General features: G+C 42.4%; 1 protein-coding gene across 49 annotated transcripts in view; it reads right to left on the bottom strand.

Annotated features, from left to right (window-relative positions):
- The window catches only part of PCBP3 (poly(rC) binding protein 3), a 309,972-nt gene that overhangs the window by 211,159 nt on the left and 77,179 nt on the right, over nucleotides 1-21,634 (bottom strand). For 42 of the 49 annotated variants that reach the window (XR_010154492.1, XM_063803571.1, XM_054675260.1 and 39 more), the window contains one exon: nucleotides 937-974. The gene's annotated coding sequence lies outside the window, so the exon portion shown is untranslated. Of the gene's footprint in view, nucleotides 1-936; nucleotides 975-3,571; nucleotides 3,697-7,572; nucleotides 7,633-21,634 lie in introns of those variants that run through there. The other 7 variants (XM_063803573.1, XM_063803572.1, XM_054675272.2 and 4 more) reach the window with 4 other exon arrangements.

Here is a 21,634-nt window from a genome sequence, read left to right as displayed (position 1 = left end):
CATCAACAAGGCAGCTCTTCTTACTCTGCTATTGTGAAGTTGGAAGACTTGGCTCAAATCCCAGCCCCACCACTGGCACCAAGATAACCTGAGTGAGTTACTTCACCTCGCCAAGCCTCAGGGAATAACAATCCCTATCTCAAAGGGGCACTGGGAGGAAGAAGGGAGTGATTCTATGGAAGTTATGAAATCAGGGTGGCTGGTACTACTTCATCAGCATCAGCAGCCATCATGACTACATTAGTTTCCCATGCAGAACTGCAAATATACACCAAGTTCCTGCTGAAAACGTTTTGAAAATGACCTTTAATAAGCTTTAGAAAAAGAAAGACATCTTAAGGATAATTTTAAAAGGAGTCATCTCGAGGTAGTTTTACAAAACTAGAATTGGGACCACAGTGCATTGTGTGAGACAGGTGAGTGCCTCTGTGTGCTGGCCGGTGCCAGGTCCTTTCCACAGATGTCACCCACGCACTGTGTGGCTTCAGACATTGTGGTGCCATCACGGCCACCGCACACACAGGCACTACCGGGCAGTGGGCACTGTTGGCACAAGAACAAAGGCGTGCAGTAGGCTCGTGCGGTAGGCTCGTGCAGTAGGCTCCAAGTGCACTAACAACTGGCCCTCCAGCTCCTGCTGGTCTACATGGTCAGGTTAACTGTGGAGAAAGGTTACCAGAGAGGGAGGAAACTGCCTCTTTTAAAATTTTGGTTCCACAGAAGCAAGAAGGGAAAATGCGTGTCACTCACACTACATGCTCTTGGCAGTAGTGTGACCTGAGGCAGGTTCCCCATGAGACATAAAACCAGGATCCAGAGGGTCAGCAGAGACACACGGCTTCCCTTGAGAGCAAGACTTTCAACTCTGCTGACACCGAAAGAGTCGTTTAGTCTAAAAATATCGCCTGTGACAGCATCATAAGAAGCACTACTTACACGGAACCACGTGGGGAGCTTCTCTCTCGTAGACAGTCCTGTAAACAGTTGAAGGAAAAAACAATTAAAATTGGAAATCATAGGCTTTCCAAAGAGAGACAGAAATCACAGTCTATCACCTTAGATACCAAATTTTATCAAACCAAAGTCATCTATTAAAAAGACATGTTTATAAATCAGTTATTGGGAAGGTCAAAGACAGTTTCCCAGAGAAAGAATTCCATAAAAAGTGATTCAATTCTAAACTGAGTCTGGAACATACACGATACTGATAAAGACTCAGAACCCCAGGGTCCCTGAACCTTGACCCACAGTCCTCGGCCTGACTGACGTCTGGTGCACAGCTGATTCTCAAATCCCTCTGAATCTATAGGGGAAGGTAAGAACACAGGGAGAGTATACGGGACGGGACAGCCCAGAACACCCACAGTCTCGGCTCTACCCTGAAGGGCCTTCACCTGGACCACAGGCCAAGTGTTCTCCCTGTGCAGACTGAATTAGCAGGTGAACACCACGCAGAGACTCCTACAGACAGACAGCCGGCCTCTGTCCAGTGATGTCCAAAGACTACAGAAACATAAGAAAGCCTGGATCATGATCAGCTGTGACAGAGAAAGAGTGAGACTGGGGTGACTCTCCCACCTCACTTAAAAGTCAGACAAAAGATATGAGACGAGGGTGTTCAGACATGGAGCAGCAGGCAGCACAGGACAACGATCCCCAGAGAAGGGAAGCAAATGGGATGCATCCTACAATTGCTGCAGCCTACAGCCTGGGGAGAGTGCCTGGGCCACAGCACAGGAAGGGGGAACCCAGGCAAGGCCAGGGGAGTTGGAAACGGAGTTGAGAATTCAGGGAGGCAAAGGCAGAGAGGAAAGGGGAGAGATGCAACTGACATCTCTGGAAGTCGGTGGGCTGGGCCTGCAGCACCGTCTCATCAGGATGCACTGCACTCAGGACCCCACAGCACAGGAGGCAAAAGCTAGAATTAGAGGGCAGAGTACCAGAAAGGAATGCCCTGCACAGAGAAACATCCCAGAGGTCTGTGGTGGATTCTCTAGTCTCTGCCTGGACATGGATGGGCACATGTGAGTGAGTGGACTACAGGAGGTCGGGGGAAGAACCAATGAAAAGAAAAAGTACAGACAATAGCTATGGCTCACACAGATCTGGGAAGAGTTCCTACTCCCAACAACTAGACTGCAGGAGCCTTGCAGTACAGGGGACACCACACTGAGCACTCAAATGACTGCACTGGCAGCAGACTAAGCTGGGGTACTACACTAGGCAATGCTTAACAAAGTCAGCAACAAGCTGCCAAAAAATCTGAACTTTCCAAGTAACTTAAATGCGTTCCAAAACATAGTTCAAAATATTTTAAAAGAATGCAGAGTCCAACAATACAAAGTTTACGATGTCTTTCATCCGTCCAAAACTGACGAGGCATGCAAAGAAGCACAAAAATATATCTCATAATGAGATTGGTTGATCAGTAAGATACAAACTCAGAAATTATACACACAGAGATCATTAGTACACAAAGACATTAAAACAGCTATTATACACTTTAGGAGGCAGAGGCAGGCAGATCACTCGAGGTCAGGAGTTCAAGACCAGCCTGAGCAACATGATGAAATCCCATCTCTACTAAAAATACAAAAATTAACCAGGTGTGGTGGTGGGCACCTGTAATCCCAACTATTTGGGAGGCTGAAGCAGGAGAATTGCTTAAACCCAGGAAGTAGAGGCTTCAGTGAGCCAAGATCGCACCACTGCACTGCAGCCTGGGTGACAGAGCTAGACTCCATTTGAATAAATAAATAAATAAATAAATAAATAAATAGGCCAGGCACGGTGGCTCATGCCTGTAATCCCAGCACTTTGGGAGGCCGAGGCGGGCGGATCATGAGGTCAGGAGATCGAGACCATCCTGGCTAACGCAGTGAAACCCCGTTTGTACCAAAAATACACAAAAAAAATTAGCCAGGCGTGATGGCGGACGCCTGTAGTCCCAGCTACTTGGGAGGCTGAGGCAGGAGAATGGCGTGAACCCAGGAGGTGGAGCTTGCAGTGAGCCGAGATGGCACCACTGCACTCCAGCCTGGGCGACAGAGCGAATCCATCTCAAAAAATAAATACATAAATAAATAAAACATCTATCATAAATACATTGTATATGTAGAAGATGATACAGGAAAGCACAAAATGCTAAGGAGAGACAAGAAAAGTATTTTTAAAACACACAAATCAAGCATGCAGAGATGAAAAATACATCTGAGATTTAAAAAAATATACTGACTGGGATTAACACCATATTAGACCACAAAAGAAAAGATCAGTCAATGTACAGACAGAATAATCTGTGCAGACAGAAACTACCTAAAATAAAACACAGATAAAGATTCTCCACTCCCAAAAGACAAAAATATATGTGTAATTGGAGACCCAGAAGCAGGGGATGGGACAAGCCAAAAACATATTTTAAAAAATAATGACAAAAGGCAGGGCAGAGTGGCTCAAGCCTGTAATCCCAGCACTCTGAGAGCCCAGGAGTTTGAGACCAGCCTGGACAACACAGTGAGACTCCACCTATACAAAAACATTTTTAAAATCAGCCAGGCATGGTGGCACACACCTGTAGTCCAGCTACTCAGGAGGCTGAGGTTGGAGGATTACCTGAGCCCAGGAATTCAAGTCTACTCTGAACTGTGATTGCACCACTGCACTCCAGCCTGGGTGACAGAACGAGGCCTTGTCTCTAAAACAGACAAAAAAAATTACAAAAAGTTTTCAAAAATGGATGAAAATTTAAGCCCATACATAGATTCAGAAAGGTCAACAATCCCCAACCAGAAATAAATAAATAAATAAATAACATTAAACTAAACCAAGGCACGTCATAATCAAATTATGTAAAAAAAAAAAAAAAAAAATCGTAAAGGCAGCCAGTAAAAAAGAAACATTATGACAAGAGCAGCTAAAATCTACTCATTTGCTGCTCTTGCCACAGAAAAACAAAACAAATCAAAACTGGGTACCTATGTGAGATGATGGGTATGTTAATTTGCTTCACTACAGGAACCTTTTTATTATCTGTATTTTATAACATTATATTGTGTACCTTAGATATACAGAATATAATTAATTTTTTAAAATAGGAAACTATGTACAAAGAGACAAGCACAGACAGGGTGAACAGAGAACTTTTCAGAAACAGTGCAAGTCAGGAGCCAATTGAATTCTATCTCTAAAGTAATGAAAGAAAAGGCTACCAACCTGGAATACTATACATAGTAAAAATAACTTTCAAATATAAAAGTAAAAAGAAGATTTTTTCTAACAAACAAAAGCTAAAATAATTCATTATCCAACATACCTGAACTGCAAATAATATTAAAAGAAGTACAAAATACAAAAGGAAAATAATACCAGAAGGAAATCTGGATCTACAAAAAGAAGTGAAAACCATTGAAACAGAAAATATGTAAAACATAAAAGTCTTTTGTTCTTAATTTTTTAAGATTGCTTTCAAAGATAATAGACTATGTAAAGCAAAAGAAAAAAAAAAAGGCAATGCATTGTGGGGCTTATGACAATATCGAAGTGAGGAGATAAGGGCATAATGTAATAGCCAGAAGTGAGAGGGTATACTTTGGTAATGTTCTTACATTATATGTGAATTGGTATGATATTACTTGCAGATGACTATGGTAGCTTAAGGAAATATACAACAAATCCTAAAGCAACCTCTGAAAACACAGAGATAAAGCTAATAAGCTGCAACCCAATGTCCTCAGGTTTTCAGGCATATACTGTAAAAAGTATCCACTTTAACTGTTGCATCTTGAGTTGTTGTTTAAGAAAAGTTCCAGGAAGAAGCCCAGTGCTGGTGAAACAAAAGCCAGTTAGATCCAGAAAGGCCTCAGTTGGAGATGAACTTTGGCAAACTCTCCTCATTACCATACTAAAAACTCCGCCCAGAGAAGAGCTTATTTGCCATCTTGTATACCTGTGATGTATGTAGAAGCATGACTGACAACTGTGCCTGTGCTGCCTTGACTGTACCTTCTACACACAATGATTCAGCTAACGAGCCTAAAAACGGTGTTTTCAGCGTTGTTCAGGGAGGCGCTGCTTTGGAGATTTATCCCTGGTGTCCTCCTTACTTGTTGCAATTTTAGATTCCCTTGTTAAATCCTCCTTGGTTGAGCTCATTGTACTATTGGTGGCCAAGCAATTGAACCCACCCATTGTGTGGGCAACAAAGCTAGTAAAGGTAATAAAACTGATCATAGAAAGTACTCAATCCAAAATAAAGGAGAATGAGAGAAAAAAGGGGACTCTAATAACAAGTGGGAAAAATAGAAATCCAACAGCAAAATGACAGATTTGTACCCAACCATATCAATAATCACATTAAATATGAATGGTCTAAACATCCCAATTAAAATGTACTTTTTAAGACTTGATAAAAAAACAAGACCATGCTATAAGCTATTTGTAAGAAACCCACTTTAAATATAAACATACACAGAGGTTAAAAGAAAAAGGATGGGAAAAAATGTGCCATGTTAACTCTAATAAAAAAAAGGTGGAGTGACTATATTAATATCAGAAAAAGTAGATTTCAGGGTACATAATATTACCACAAGGAAATAAGGACATTATATAATAATTAAGGGGTCAGTTTATCAAGAGAAAATAATAACCCTAAACGTTCACAGACCTAATAAAGAGCTTAAAAATATATAAAGCAACCCCCCACCAAATAGATAAATCCACAATTATAATGGAAGCTTTCTACACTTCTCTTTCAATAAGTGATTTTGTAAAAACCTACAGAAGATCAGTACGGGATATAGGAGACTCAAATAACATTATCATCCAACATTATTTAACTGACATTTATAGAACACTCCACACAATTATAACAGAATATGCCTTCTTTTCAAGTGGTCATGAGATATTTTCAAAGGTAATATTCTGAAAATTTTTTTTAAATTTCAATAAAACTTTAAAGGAATAAAAAAAATGTTTCCTGACCACAATGGAATTAAATTAGAAATCAATTAAATTAGAAATCAGGAACAAAAAAGTATTTGGGAAGTTTTCCAAATACTTGGAAAATAAACAGCACATGTCTAAATAACATATGGGTCAAAGAAAAAACACAATGGAAATAAGAAAGCATTTTGACCTGAATAAAAATGAAAACACTACATATCAAAATATGTGGGAGGCAGTAAAAGCAGTACCAAGAGGGAAATCAATAGCACTAAATGATTATATTAGGGAAATAAAAGGTCTCAAATCCATTACCTAAGCTTACTAAAACAGAGCAAAACAAGCAGAAGAAAGGAAATAAAGAATAAAAATCTATAAGCTGAAAAGCCATTTTAAAAATACTTGCTTCAGGAGACTAAAGTGGGAAGATCACTTGAAGCCAGGAGTTTGAGACCAGCCTGGGCAACATAGCAAGACCTACTCTCTACAAAAAAAATTTTTTTTACATTAGCCAGGCATGGTAGATGGTGGAACATCCCTGTAATCCTAGCTACTTGAGAGGCAGAGGCAGGAAGATCACGTGAGCCAAGAAGTTCAAGGTTACAGAGCAAGCCTCTGTCTCTAAAAATATATAAATAGAAGTAAAAAATACAGAAAATTAATAAAACCAAAAGTTGGTTCTTTAATAAGGCACATAATATTGATAAACATCTAGTTGCACTGACCAAGAAAAAAGGTAGAAGGCCCAAATTACCAATATCAAGAATGAGAAATAGAACATTATACAGACACAAAAGATATTATGAAGACAATTAGGTCAAACCACAATGTGATACCACTTCACACCAGAATGGCTATAATCAAAAAAGTCTAACAGAAATGTTGGTGAGGACCTGGAGAAACAGGCAACCACATACATCGCTGGTGGAAATGAAAAATGGTGCTGCTAGAGTGGAAAACAGTCTGGCAGTTCCTCAAAAAGTTAAACATAGAATCACCATAGGACAGCAACTCCCCTCCTAGGTACAGACCCAAAAGAATTAAAAATACAGATGTAAGCAGATACTTGTTCATAACAGTGCTATTCACAATAGCCAACACGGGGAAACAACCCAAATGTCCATCAGCAAATGAATGGATAAACACATCTGGTACAGCCATCAGTGGAGTATTCTGCAGACATCAAAAGGAATGAAGTACAGCACGTGTTACAGATGAACCTCCAAGCGGGGCTAAGTGAAAGAACCCAGACGTAAAAGGTTATATATTACATTATTTCTTCAGATGAAATATCTAGAACAGGCAAGTCCATAGAGACAAAAAGCAGGTTAGTGGTTTCCAGGGCATAAGGACAGGGGGAGACCAGGAGTGATTACTTAATGGGTGGGAGGTATTCCTTCGTGGTAACAAAAAAGTTTTGAAAAAGTCTTGAAACTGGGTACTGGTTGTACAACATTCTGAATGCACCAAATTGTACACTTTAATTTGGTGTACTTTAATTGCATTTTAAGTGAATTTCACCTCAATAAATAAATAAATACAATAAGCGGATGCTATGAACTACTGCATGTCAGTAAATCTGCCAACTTAGATGGAGCAAGTTCTTACAAGAATCAAATAATCAAAACTCACTTAAGGAGCGACGCAGAAGACGGGTGATTTCTGCATTTCCATCTGAGGTACCGGGTTCATCTCACTAGGGAGTGCCAGACAGTGGGCGCAGGCCAGTGGGTGCGCGCACCGTGCGTGAGCCGAAGCAGGGCGAGGCATTGCCTCACCTGGGAAGCGCAAGGGGTCAGGGAGTTCCCTTTCCGAGTCAAAGAAAGGGGTGACGGACGCACCTGGAAAATCGGGTCACTCCCACCCGAATATTGCGCTTTTCAGACCGGCTTAAAAAACGGCGCACCACGAGACTATATCCCACACCTGGCTCGGAGGGTCCTACGCCCACGGAATCTCGCTGATTGCTAGCACAGCAGTCTGAGATCAAACTGCAAGGCGGCAGCGAGGCTGGGGGAGGGGCGCCCGCCATTGCCCAGGCTTGCTTAGGTAAACAAAGCAGCCTGGAAGCTCAAACTGGGTGGAGCCCACCACAGCTCAAGGAGGCCTGCCTGCCTCTGTAGGCTCCACCTCTGGGGGCAGGGCACAGACAAACAAAAAGACAGCAGTAACCTCTGCAGACTTAAATGTCCCTGTCTGACAGCTTTGAAGAGAGCAGTGGTTCTCCCAGCATGCAGCTGGAGATCTGAGAACGGGCAGACTGCCTCCTCAAGTGGGTCCCTGACCCCTGACCCCCGAGCAGCCTAACTGGGAGGCACCCCCCAGCAGGGGCACGCTGACACCTCACACGGCAGGGTATTCCAACAGACCTGCAGCTGAGGGTCCTGTCTGTTAGAAGGAAAACTAACAAACAGAAAGGACATCCACACCGAAAACCCATCTGTACATCACCATCATCAAAGACCAAAAGCAGATAAAACCACAAAGATGGGGAAAAAACAGAACAGAAAAACTGGAAACTCTAAAACGCAGAGCGCCTCTCCTCCTCCAAAGGAACGCAGTTCCTCACCAGCAACGGAACAAAGCTGGATGGAGAATGATTTTGACGAGCTGAGAGAGGAAGGCTTCAGACGATCAAATTACTCTGAGCTACAGGAGGACATTCAAACCAAAGGCAAAGAAGTTGAAAACTTTGAAAAAAATTTAGAAGAATGTATAACTAGAATAACCAATACAGAGAAGTGCTTAAAGGAGCTGATGGAACTGAAAACCAAGGCTCGAGAACTACGTGAAGAATGCAGAAGCCTCAGGAGCCGATGCGATCAACTGGAAGAAAGGGTATCAGCAATGGAAGATGAAACGAATGAAATGAAACGAGAAGGGAAGTTTAGAGAAAAAAGAATAAAAAGAAATGAGCAAAGCCTCCAAGAAATATGGGACTATGTGAAAAGACCAAATCTACGTCTGATTGGTGTACCTGAAAGTGATGCAGAGAATGGAACCAAGTTGGAAAACACTCTGCAGGATATTATCCAGGAGAACTTCCCCAATCTAGCAAGGCAGGCCAACGTTCAGATTCAGGAAATACAGAGAACGCCACAAAGATACTCCTCAAGAAGAGCAACTCCAAGACACATAATTGTCAGATTCACCAAAGTTGAAATGAAGGAAAAAATGTTAAGGGCAGCCAGCGAGAAAGGTCGGGTTACCCTCAAAGGGAAGCCCATCAGACTAACAGCGGATCTCTCGGCAGAAACCCTACAAGCCAGAAGAGAGTGGGGGCCAATATTCAACATTCTTAAAGAAAAGAATTTTCAACCCAGAATTTCATATCCAGCCAAACTAAGCTTCATAAGTGAAGGAGAAATAAAATACTTTACAGACAAGCAAATGCTGAGAGATTTTGTCACCACCAGGACTGCCCTAAAAGAGCTCCTGAAGGAAGCGCTAAACATGGAAAGGAACAACCGGTACCAGCCGCTGCAAAATCATGCCAAAATGTAAAGACCATCGAGACTAGGAAGAAACTGCATCAACTAACGAGCAAAATCACCAGCTAACATCATAATGACAGGATCAAATTCACACATAACAATATTAACTTTAAATGTAAATGGACTAAATGCTCCAATTAAAAGACACAGACTGGCAAGTTGGATAAAGAGTCAAGACCCATCAGTGTGCTGTATTCAGGAAACCCATCTCACGTGCAGAGACACACATAGGCTCAAAATAAAAGGATGGAGGAAGATCTACCAAGCAAATGGAAAACAAAAAAAGGCAGGGGTTGCAATCCTAGTCTCTGATAAAACAGACTTTAAACCAACAAAGATCAAAAGAGACAAAGAAGGCCATTACATAATGGTAAAGGGATCAATTCAACAAGAGGAGCTAACTATCCTAAATATATATGCACCCAATACAGGAGCACCCAGATTCATAAAGCAAGTCCTGAGTGACCTACAAAGAGACTTAGACTCCCACACATTAATAATGGGAGACTTTAACACCCCACTGTCAACATTAGACAGATCAACGAGACAGAAAGTCAACAAGGATACCCAGGAATTGAACTCAGCTCTGCACCAAGCGGACCTAATAGACATCTACAGAACTCTCCACCCCAAATCAACAGAATATACATTTTTTTCAGCACCACACCACACCTATTCCAAAATTGACCACATAGTTGGAAGTAAAGCTCTCCTCAGCAAATGTAAAAGAACAGAAATTATAACAAACTATCTCTCAGACCACAGTGCAATCAAACTAGAACTCAGGATTAAGAATCTCACTCAAAGCCGCTCAACTACATGGAAACTGAACAACCTGCTCCTGAATGACTACTAGGTACATAACGAAATGAAGGCAGAAATAAAGATGTTCTTTGAAACCAACGAGAACAAAGACACAACATACCAGAATCTCTGGGACGCATTCAAAGCAGTGTGTAGAGGGAAATTTATAGCACTAAATGCCCACAAGAGAAAGCAGGAAAGATCCAAAATTGACACCCTAACATCACAATTAAAAGAACTAGAAAAGCAAGAGCAAACACATTCAAAAGCTAGCAGAAGGCAAGAAATAACTAAAATCAGAGCAGAACTGAAGGAAATAGAGACACAAAAAACCCTTCAAAAAATCAATGAATCCAGGAGCTGGTTTTTTGAAAGGATCAACAAAATTGATAGACCGCTAGCAAGACTAATAAAGAAAAAAAGAGAGAAGAATCAAATAGACACAATAAAAAATGATAAAGGGGATATCACCACCGATCCCACAGAAATACAAACTACCATCAGAGAATACTACAAACACCTCTACGCAAATAAACTAGAAAATCTAGAAGAAATGGATACATTCCTCGACACATACACTCTCCCAAGACTAAACCAGGAAGAAGTTGAATCTCTGAATAGACCAATAACAGGAGCTGAAATTGTGGCAATAATCAATAGTTTACCAACCAAAAAGAGTCCAGGACCAGATGGATTCAGAGCCGAATTCTACCAGAGGTACAAGGAGGAACTGGTACCATTCCTTCTGAAACTATTCCAATCAATAGAAAAAGAGGGAATCCTCCCTAACTCATTTTATGAGGCCAGCATCATTCTGATACCAAAGCTGGGCAGAGACACAACCAAAAAAGAGAATTTTAGACCAATATCCTTGATGAACATTGATGCAAAAATCCTCAATAAAATAGTGGCAAACCGAATCCAGCAGCACATCAAAAAGCTTATCCACCATGATCAAGTGGGCTTCATCCCTGGGATGCAAGGCTGGTTCAATATACGCAAATCAATAAATGTAATCCAGCATATAAACAGAGCCAAAGACAAAAACCACATGATTATCTCAATAGATGCAGAAAAAGCCTTTGACAAAATTCAACAACCTTTCATGCTAAAAACTCTCAATAAATTAGGTATTGATGGGACGTATTTCAAAATAATAAGAGCTATCTATGACAAACCCACAGCCAATATCATACTGAATGGGCAAAAACTGGAAGTATTCCCTTTGAAAACTGGCACAAGACAGGGATGCCCTCTCTCACCGCTCCTATTGAACATAGTGTTGGAAGTTCTGGCCAGGGCAATCAGGCAGGAGAAGGAAATAAAGGGTATTCAATTAGGAAAAGAGGATGTCAAATTGTCCCTGTTTGCAGACGACATGATTGTTTATCTAGAAAACCCCATTGTCTCAGCCCAAAATCTCCTTAAGCTGATAAGCAACTTCAGCAAAGTCTCAGGATAAAAAATCAATGTACAAAAATCACAAGCATTCCTATACACCAACAACAGACAAACAGAGAGCCAAATCATGAGTGAACTCCTATTCAGAATTGCTTCAAAGAGAATAAAATACCTAGGAATCCAACTTACAAGGGATGTGAAGGACCTCTTCAAGGAGAACTACAAACCACTGCTCAAGGAAATAAAAGAGGATACAAACAAATGGAAGAACATTCCATGCTCATGGGTAGGAAGAATCAATATCGTGAAAATGGCCATACTGCCCAAGGTAATTTACAGATTCAATGCCATCCCCATCAAGCTACCAATGACTTTCTTCACAGAATTGGAAAAAACTACTTTAAAGTTCATATGGAACCAAAAAAGAGCCCACATCGCCAAGTCAATCCTAAGCCAAAAGAACAAAGCTGGAGGCATCACACTACCTGACTTCAAACTATACTACAAGGCTACAGTAACCAAAGCAGCATGGTACTGGTACCAAAACAGAGATATAGATCAATGGAACAGAACAGAGCCCTCAGAAATAACGCCGCATACCTACAACTATCTGATCTTTGACAAACCTGAGAAAAACAAGCAATGGGGAAAGGATTCCCTATTTAATAAATGGTGCTGGGAAAACTGGCTAGCCATATGTAGAAAGCTGAAACTGGATCCCTTCCTTACACCTTATACAAAAATCAATTCAAGATGGATTAAAGATTTAAACGTTAGACCTAAAACCATAAAAACCCTAGAAGAAAACCTAGGCATTACCATTCAGGACATAGGCATGGGCAAGGACTTCATGTCCAAAACACCAAAAGCAATGGCAACCAAAGCCAAAATTGACAAATGGGATCTAATTAAACTAAAGAGCTTCTGCACAGCAAAAGAAACTACCATCAGAGTGAACAGGCAACCTACAACATGGGAGAAAATTTTCGCAACCTACTCATCTGACAAAGGGCTAATATCCAGAATCTACAATGAACTCAAACAAATTTACAAGAAAAAAACAAACAACCCCATCAAAAAGTGGGCGAGGGACATGAACAGACACTTCTCAAAAGAAGACATTTATGCACCCAAAAAACACATGAAAAAATGCTCATCATCACTGGCCATCAGAGAAATGCAAATCAAAACCACTATGAGATATCATCTCACACCAGTTAGAATGGCAATCATTAAAAAGTCAGGAAACAACAGGTGCTGGAGAGGATGTGGAGAAATAGGAACACTTTTACACTGTTGGTGGGACTGTAAACTAGTTCAACCATTGTGGAAGTCAGTGTGGCGATTCCTCAGGGATCTAGAACTAGAAATACCATTTGACCCAGCCATCCCATTACTGGGTATATACCCAAATGACTATAAATCATGCTGCTATAAAGACACATGCACACGTATGTTTATTGCGGCATTATTCACAATAGCAAAGACTTGGAACCAACCCAAATGTCCAACAATGATAGACTGGATTAAGAAAATGTGGCACATATACACCATGGAATACTATGCAGCCATAAAAAATGATGAGTTCATGTCCTTTGTAGGGACATGGATGAAATTGGAAACCATCATTCTCAGTAAACTATCGCAAGAACAAAAAACCAAACACCGCATATTCTCACTCATAGGTGGGAATTGAACAATGAGATCACATGGACACAGGAAGGGGAATATCACAATATGGGGACGGTGGTGGGGAGGGGGGAGTGGGGAGGGATAGCATTGGGAGATATACCTAATGCTAGATGACGAGTTAGTGGGTGCAGCGCACCAGCATGGCACATGTATACATATGTAACTAACCTGCACAATGTGCACATGTACCCTAAAACTTAAAGTATAATAAAAATAATAATAATAATAATAAAAAGGAAATCCAACTCAACATTAGAAGGTAATACCAATAGGCACACTTTAGTAGAGTATTACTACACCATGAGCTCCCCTCCTGCCAATCCCATCTGTTCCCAAATTGAATAAAATGTCAGAGAAGAGAAGGGAGGGAGCATGCTAAACTAGGACACACCATGGCACACCACCTTCTACTCTTGGGTCATCATATCAAATCTCACTGTATCCTTGAAGCATAATTGGAAAGAGACGGCAGGTGTCATCACATCATTGTGCAGATGAGGTGAGGCACAGGGAAGATGAGGGACTTGCCCAAGGTCCACAGCCAGCATCCAGGTCTCCAGGCCATGGGCCTTGGACACTGCGTCCCTGGCTCACATGGTATTAAGCTCCTATGAGAAAAGGGCCCCAGTCACAACCAGAATCCTGATTGTTCACAATTCACCACATCCTAATCCAATGTTTGTGCTATATTTCACCCAGTTGATTCTGCTTCATTTTCCTACAGTTTCTGGAAAAATCCTTTCAACCAAACAAATATATGTTAAGCAGACAGCAATAAATCCTTTTCATTCAACTGAATAATTAGAAATACAAACTCCAGAGACTCTGGAATTTGGTGCAGAGCAGTAGGAAAATTACAGAACGTTATCGTTCTACTTTTCATCACATTTGAAACTCCAATTTAATCCCAGGTTGCAACTAAAATACTGAAATAAACCAAAATGGAAAGGATTGTCTTTTTAAAAAAAAAAAAACTCACTTAAGGAGAATTAAATAATCCTATATACATACCAAAGAAACTGCATTCAAGATAAAACCTTCCCACAAAGAAAAGTGCTGACCGAGATGACTTTGCAGGTGAATTCTATAAAATAAAATATACAAGGAAGAAATAATATCAATTTCTTACTAACTCATCTAGAAAACTGAAGATGAGAGAATACTTCCCAATTCATTCTATAAGGCAAGCATTAACATGATAAAAAATCAGAAAAAGACACATAAGAAAAGACATCAATATTCCTCAGAAATATAGATGCCAAAATTCTTAAATTTTAGCATATAAAAATCCAACAATATAAAATAAATACACGCAGATAAAGTGGGTTTTAACCCAGAAATGCAACTGGCTTACTATTGTTTTTTAAAGCTATCAATGTAATTCACCATATAAACAAAAAAGAAACACCATATGATCATCTCAATAGATACAGAGAAAACACTTGACAAAATTCAGTATTAACTCATGATAAAAATCCTCAGCAACCTGGGAATTTAAGGACTCTTTCTGAACCTGATAAAGGACCTCCAGTTGAAACATACAGCTAGCAGTATACACAAGGGTGAAAACTGAATGTTTACCCCTAAATTCAGGAATAAAGTTAGACCGTCCCCTCCAAGCACTTCCTTTAACAAGATACCAACCTCCACAAGTGATCTATCAATTCAGTGCAACCCCAACCAAAAGCTGAACTAATCTAATTCTAGAATTTGTATGAAGATACCGAGGAAATAAACCAGCCAAAGAACTTTGAAAAAGAGAACAAAATGGGAGGGCTTATACTGCCCGATTTCAAGATTTATTATAAAGCTAGTTATAAAGATAAATAAATTGACCCATGGAATAGAATACAGTCCAGAAATAGTCTGCACACAGTATTAACCATGTTTTTCCTTTTCTGTGTCTGATGCTTTGACATCCAGGGCTTGCTGACCTGGAGGGACTGCCCTCCCAGTGTTAGCCAATTCCTAGAAATAGCAAACAACCCATCCTAGAGTGTACCTTTCAAATACAAACCCACCAATCCAGAGCCCACACCCCAACCACCTCCTCTCACATGGGGCCACTCCCCACCTGCCCCAATCACCCAAGGCCAGGCACCAGACAACTAGGGACAGACCCTACAACCAAGGGCCTGCTGAAATGATTCAAAGTGCCACTCCTAAGCCTGCTCCCCCTGCCTCACCCATTCCTCCCGTGGAGACCACAGTGAGGCTTTCCCTGCCCACATTGTCCCCTTGCTCTCTCTGCCTCTTGACCTACCCGGTGCTTCCCATGTGGCCCTGCCTGGCAGCCGTGCTCCTGCTTCCAGGGAGCTGTGGGTACAAACACTTTCTTCCTTCATGACAGTCATTTCTATGTCTCATGTCTTAGCACACTGTATTAAAACAAATCCCAGATATCCTGAAAACATACACATATGAACAAGTGATTTTGACAAAGTTTCCCAGGCAACTTAATGAGGAACAGATAATCTTTTCAAGAAGTGGTGCTGGAACAACTGGACATTGTATTTTTAAAAACAAGAAAAATAAGAACCTTGACATTTTCTTTGCATCCAATATAGAGTTAATTCAAAATGGATCATAGACTTAAATGTAATAGTCAAAACTATAAAGCTTATAGAAGAATGAATAAGATAAAATCTTAAAGACCTTCAATTTAACAAATAATTCTTAAGCATGATACAAAAGGCATGAACTACAAAAGAAAAAACTGATGTTGGAGGTTACCAAATTTTAAAACTTTTCATCTTCAAGTCACTGTTATAAAAATGAAAAGTCAGGCTACAGACTGAGAGAAAATATTTGCAAAACACATACCCCATAAAAGACTGTATCCAGAATATATACAGAAAAAATTCTCAAAGCTCAATAAGAAAATAAACAACCCAGTTTTTAAAATGAGCAAAATATCTGATCAGGTACTTCAAAGAAAATATACAGATGACAAATAAGCACATGAAAAGACGATCTGGCCAGGAAAGCAGAACGCATGCTTTCCAGACCAGCCAGGCCAGCCATGGGAGCCACACGCGGGTCACTGTCCTCCACATCCTGAATGCCGTGGTGGAAGACACTGGAAACACAGGCAGGCCTCAGGCAGGAGACACAAACATCAGGAAAGGTCGGCACTGTCTGCGACACAGGGACAGATGGACAGGCCTGGCGGGATCATGGGCCTGCAACCCACTGACAGGGGAAAGCAGGGATGGGGCATGTGAGCAGGGCGGGTCAGGATGCTGCCAACGCTCCTTGAGCACACAGAGGTCTGGGGCATGAGCACCCAGGATAGAGTGGAGCAAGCCCCACCTGGAGTTCCAACCACACCAGTCTCTTCTGGGCTCCAGCCACAGGCCCCCCTGGGTGTTGGGCCTGGACCTCTGCTCCTCTCCCCTAGATGAGCCTACCCAGTCCATAGCCATGCTCTCTTTCTCTGCTGATAATTTCCTAAATTAATCTCCTTGCCCCTGCTCTCCCCCATGAACTCCCATATCCACTGCCTACCTGGCCAAGCCACTTGGACGTCTATTACCTGAAGTCCAAGACCAAATCCTTAACCCCTCCTACCTTGGACCTGACCCTCCCCACGTCATCCTGCCTGAGTTGCTCAGGCCCCTCGGAGTCAGGTCTGAGTCCTCCTTCCAGTCCCATTGGCAGCCTCGGCACGCACCACATCTCAGCAGGCCTAACCACACTGCCTGGGCACCTGCGGCCTCCGTACCAAACCTGCACCCCAGTGCCTTCCCCACAGCCAGGGCGAGCCTCTGCAGTGGGGCCTGGGGCCATGCTGTCCACTGCCCTGAGGGTGACACCTGACCTCCTAGAGGGGGCCTGCTCTCCTGACCTCATCTCCTGCACTGGCTTCCTCACCCCAGCTGCCGCCCACCCCTTCCTTTCCTCCATCAGGTCTTTGCTCCATGCACGCCTCCTGCCTAGACACATGCCTGGCTCCCCCCTGCCACCCAGTTCCAACACCTCCTCCTCCGAAAGTCCTCCCTTGCCCACCCTCCAGGCAGCCCCTCAGCCACTCCTGCTCAGCCTCCCTGCTCTCCATGTAGCGTGTGCCTGCTGTGTTTGTAAGTCACTTTCTTTGGTTGTGGGCCCTCCCTCCACCCACCAGAAATAAGCTCCATGGTGGTAAGAACCCTGCCTGTGTGTCCCCTGCCACTCTGAGACCGGGAAGACCACTGTGGAGGCAGGCCCCCAGCAGAGGCTTAATGGAGAGAGGACAGGCAGGCACTGCCCCCACAGTCTTCTCCCTAAGTGGCAGGGCCTGAAGGAGAATGGGTTGTTAAGGACAAGCTTGCTGCGAGGCCCAGGGCATCTGTGCCTCCACATCTGTGGGCATTCTTCCTTTTCTAAAAATCACAGAATGAAGTTAAGATTTATTGGACAAGGGAAAGGGAAAACCCTGTACCTACCACAGGATACTTGTAATTCAATTAATCAGAAAAAAAAACCACCATCAGAAACCATCTGCTCAGAGGTCATCTGCTCAGAGGTCATCTGCTCAGCGGTCAGGGCACTTCCCAAGCGCAGGCAGCAGGTGGAAGCTACCACAGACCACACCCAGCCAACGCACCGCAGCCCAGGGCCCAGGCTCTGGCATTGCCACTGGTTTGCAAACACATCCTAGCATCGCAGGGGAAATCACACAGCCACGACAGAATTTCTTCATAAGAAAGATATTTTTAAAACACGGCCAGTAATAAGGCAAAAAAAACTCCAAGCAAAATGTTACACCTTCTGCAGATTTAACCATGATACAAACTGCCATACTTAACGGCTCACAACAGTTTATTTGAGCTATTATCTGTAACTTTCATCATTTAAGTTATAGAGGAAGTTCATGGAATACTGTAGTATCCCAATGACAGCATCTCCTGAGAGTCAGTGCCTCCCTCACAGAGAGGCCGTCCTGTCCTCCTGCCACCCACTTTCTCAGACCAGAGCAGCCTCACGGCCCAACAGCCTGAAAACAACAGCCGACAGAGTGCCACTCCCGCTGAGGGGGGGTGGGTTACAGAGTGCCACTCCAGCTGAGGGGGGGCGGGTTACAGAGTGCCACTCCAGCTGAGGGGGGCGGGTTCTCTTTCAGATCCCACCGAGGCACCCCACCCTTGCTGTTCCCCATCACTGCCCACAAATCTACACGTCTCACACCGCTTCTCATTCTCACACTTACAGTGACACCGCTAACACCTCAAATCAGTTTTAATGCTCGTGTTACAGAGCAGCCTGGCCCGCCACCATGAAGGCAGCGAGATTCCCAGCTGTCCCCACCTCGCTTGGCAGGGGCAGGGCTGGGACTCCTTCCAACATGCAGTGTTGGCTTCTGGGGCTGCCCCGTTGGGAGAGGATGAGCAAGCAGAGAGCAGAAAGCAGCAGGGAGTGTGGGCAGCCCCCATGCACCACCCTGTGGAGTGTTTTAGCCCACCACTTCCAAAGACTGCATTCTCATAACTCGGGGTAACACCGGGAGGGGGCGGGGTGGGTCACAGCTGGACACCCCTGGAAATGCAGCTCCTAGGAATTTGCTCATAGGTTCCATTTTCGATAAATGTGTTAATAGGAGCTCAGACTTCAACAGATCTCAATAAAGGAAGATGAGCAAATGCTATGTTTTTACCTAAAACCTAAATAGGCCACAGGAAGGATCTGACTTCAGGAGGGGGACAGCCTTGACTCTGAATTTCTCCAGATCTGGGGGAGAGAGTGTCTCATTAACTTACCCCCTCCAGGTGAGTGAATTGAGAGTTTTACAGTGCCAACAAGGAGCAGGATGTGGGGGAGCTAGAGTTTAAAACAGCTTATGCTGGAGGAGGACGGGCAAGGAAGATTCAACTTAATTCCTATCACAGAATCCACCAGTAATCACCATTTCTATTATAAATAATTACCACTCTCGGTGATGGTCTCAGCGGAAAAAGAAGGAAGCAGTCAGCAGGTGAACTTCTTTACTCCTCCACCTCAAAAGTGGCATGGCCATGACATGACTGACAAGGCCAGGGAATGCAGATCCCACAGACCCTGAGCTCGACCCCGGGCCTGGCATCCAACCTGCGTGTTGTGCGGGCTGTGCTCCCTTGCTGGGACAGCAGCCCCTTCCCTCCTTCCAGACACTCAGTATCTGCCCACAATGTGTATTTTTTATTTCACTTTCATATTTAAGATAGATCATACTTCAGGTATGTGTCAATATAGATACATATACCCATGTTTCAATCTTACAAAATTACACTGATGGGCTTTACTCACTATCAACTTGTAATGATTTACGAAATGATTTTTGTTTCAATGTCAGTTAGTACATGAACTTATTAAAATTTTAAAATTCACTATTTTTACTTAACTCTTTTCTGAATGGGTCACTCTCATTATCAGAACTAGTCATAGGAAGTCTGTCTGGCCTCTCACCAGGGTAGTGAAGTTGCCTAAAATATATCTGCTAGACTCTCTAGACAACTGCCCATATGATCACCAATCCCTGATGGAGAATTAGTTCTTCAGAGGCCTGCCCCAGAGCCTCCCTCGAGAGCAGGCCACTAGGCCGCAGACGGCAGGCCATGTGCTCAGAGCCACTCTCTAGGATGCCTATGTGTCCCCTGGTTGCCAAACACATGCCAGCTCTCTGTGCAGAAAGCTGGAAAGAACAGAAAAGTGCAAAAAATATCTGTAAAAGCACCTGCACTTCCCAGATAGAAACAATGATAGCAGTAGAGTGTATTTTCTTCTAGTACTTTCTCATTATTACATTTACCTATATACATTTTTTTTTTTTTTTGAGACGGGTCTTGCTGGGTCATCCAGGCTGGAGTGCAGTGGTGCGCTATCGGCTCACTGCAACCTCCACCTCCCGGGTTCAAGTGATTCTCCTGCCTCAGCCTCCCGAGCAGCTTGGGACTACAGGTGAACGCCACCACGCCCAGCTAATTTTTTTTTTTTTAATATTTTCAGTAGAGACGATGTTTCACCGTGTTAGCCAGGATGGTCTCAATCTCCTGACCTCATGATCCACCCCCCCTTGGCCTCCCAAAGTGCTGGGATTACAGACGTGAGCCACTGTGCCCGGCTACATTTACCTATATACATTTTTAGAACAAAAATGAGATCACATTTTCGCTAAGAAAGTGTAGTAAATCTGTATCTGTAGTGTTTGTAGAAAATATTTATAACAGCTTGTTTTTAGCCTTTTAACAATATTTGTTAATAGTCAAAGAAATTTGTCTATGAAAATCTCTATTATTTAAGATTGTATGGATTGCTTTTATGCTTAAAAAAAAACTTCTGCATTTCAAAGATCAGGTTAATATTCACATAATTCTTCTCCAACAATAAAAATAGATATTATTTATCCTATGAGCATAAAAGTGATATACATTCATTTAGGAAAACTTAGAAAATTCAGAAATGTGTGAAAACAAATAGCAGAGTGACCTCAGCTCTCAGAGACAGGTGCTGTAAGCCTTTGGTTGTACCTCTACACACACATACACATGCACACATATATCCACTTACATTTTATGTCACATAGGCCATTTTTACATACATTACTGACTTAGGTGCCAGTATACTGGGTACATTTTTTTCATGTCACGGATCATTCCTATAAACGCTAATTGCTTTCTAATATCTCATTGTGTTGTGAAGTACAATAACTGATTTACTAAATCCTTTATTACTGGGTATTTGGGTTGCTTCCAATTGTTAATTATTTAAATTACTGCTGTAGTGAACATACTCTGTACATAAATTTAGTGCTTATCCGATTATCTCCTGAAGATAAAGCCATAAGAACAGAATTTTCAGCCAAAGTGCATAAATATTTTTAGAGCTTCTCATATACTTGAACAAAGAGCCCCCAGAAGCTTGCTTCCCTACAGTAGTCCTCTGAGACACGCAAAGTGACTCCAGTTTCTGTGATTTCTTGCCAAAATTCTATCTTATCAACCTTCTCAAAATACATGCAGATGAGATCGTCAAAGAACAATGCACATACATTTGCTTCATCAACAGTAAGACTCAGTCCCCTCCCTGTCTATGGACCTCTGTGAAATTCGACAGGAAAGTGACAAAGTGGACCAAATGGAGCACACGGAGAATGAAAATAAAGTGGTACCAGTAGCTTCTGGCCAAAGCTCAACAAATTTAAGCAAATACATTTAGATAAGAAATTCTGGTGCCTTTAATATTAGAATAACTTTAAAATGAACCTAATAATAAGTCATTTAATAATAATTAAATTGGGGTCAGGAGCTGTGGAAATCATTGTGAACTCGAGGCCACAAAAGGTTTATTTC

The sequence above is a fragment of the Pan troglodytes genome, chromosome 22 (genome assembly GCF_028858775.2).
Source record: "Pan troglodytes isolate AG18354 chromosome 22, NHGRI_mPanTro3-v2.0_pri, whole genome shotgun sequence".
Taxonomy (NCBI): Eukaryota; Metazoa; Chordata; class Mammalia; order Primates; family Hominidae; genus Pan; species Pan troglodytes.
Note: the sequence above shows the minus strand (reverse complement) of the source record. Positions and strands in the feature narration are given on the sequence as shown.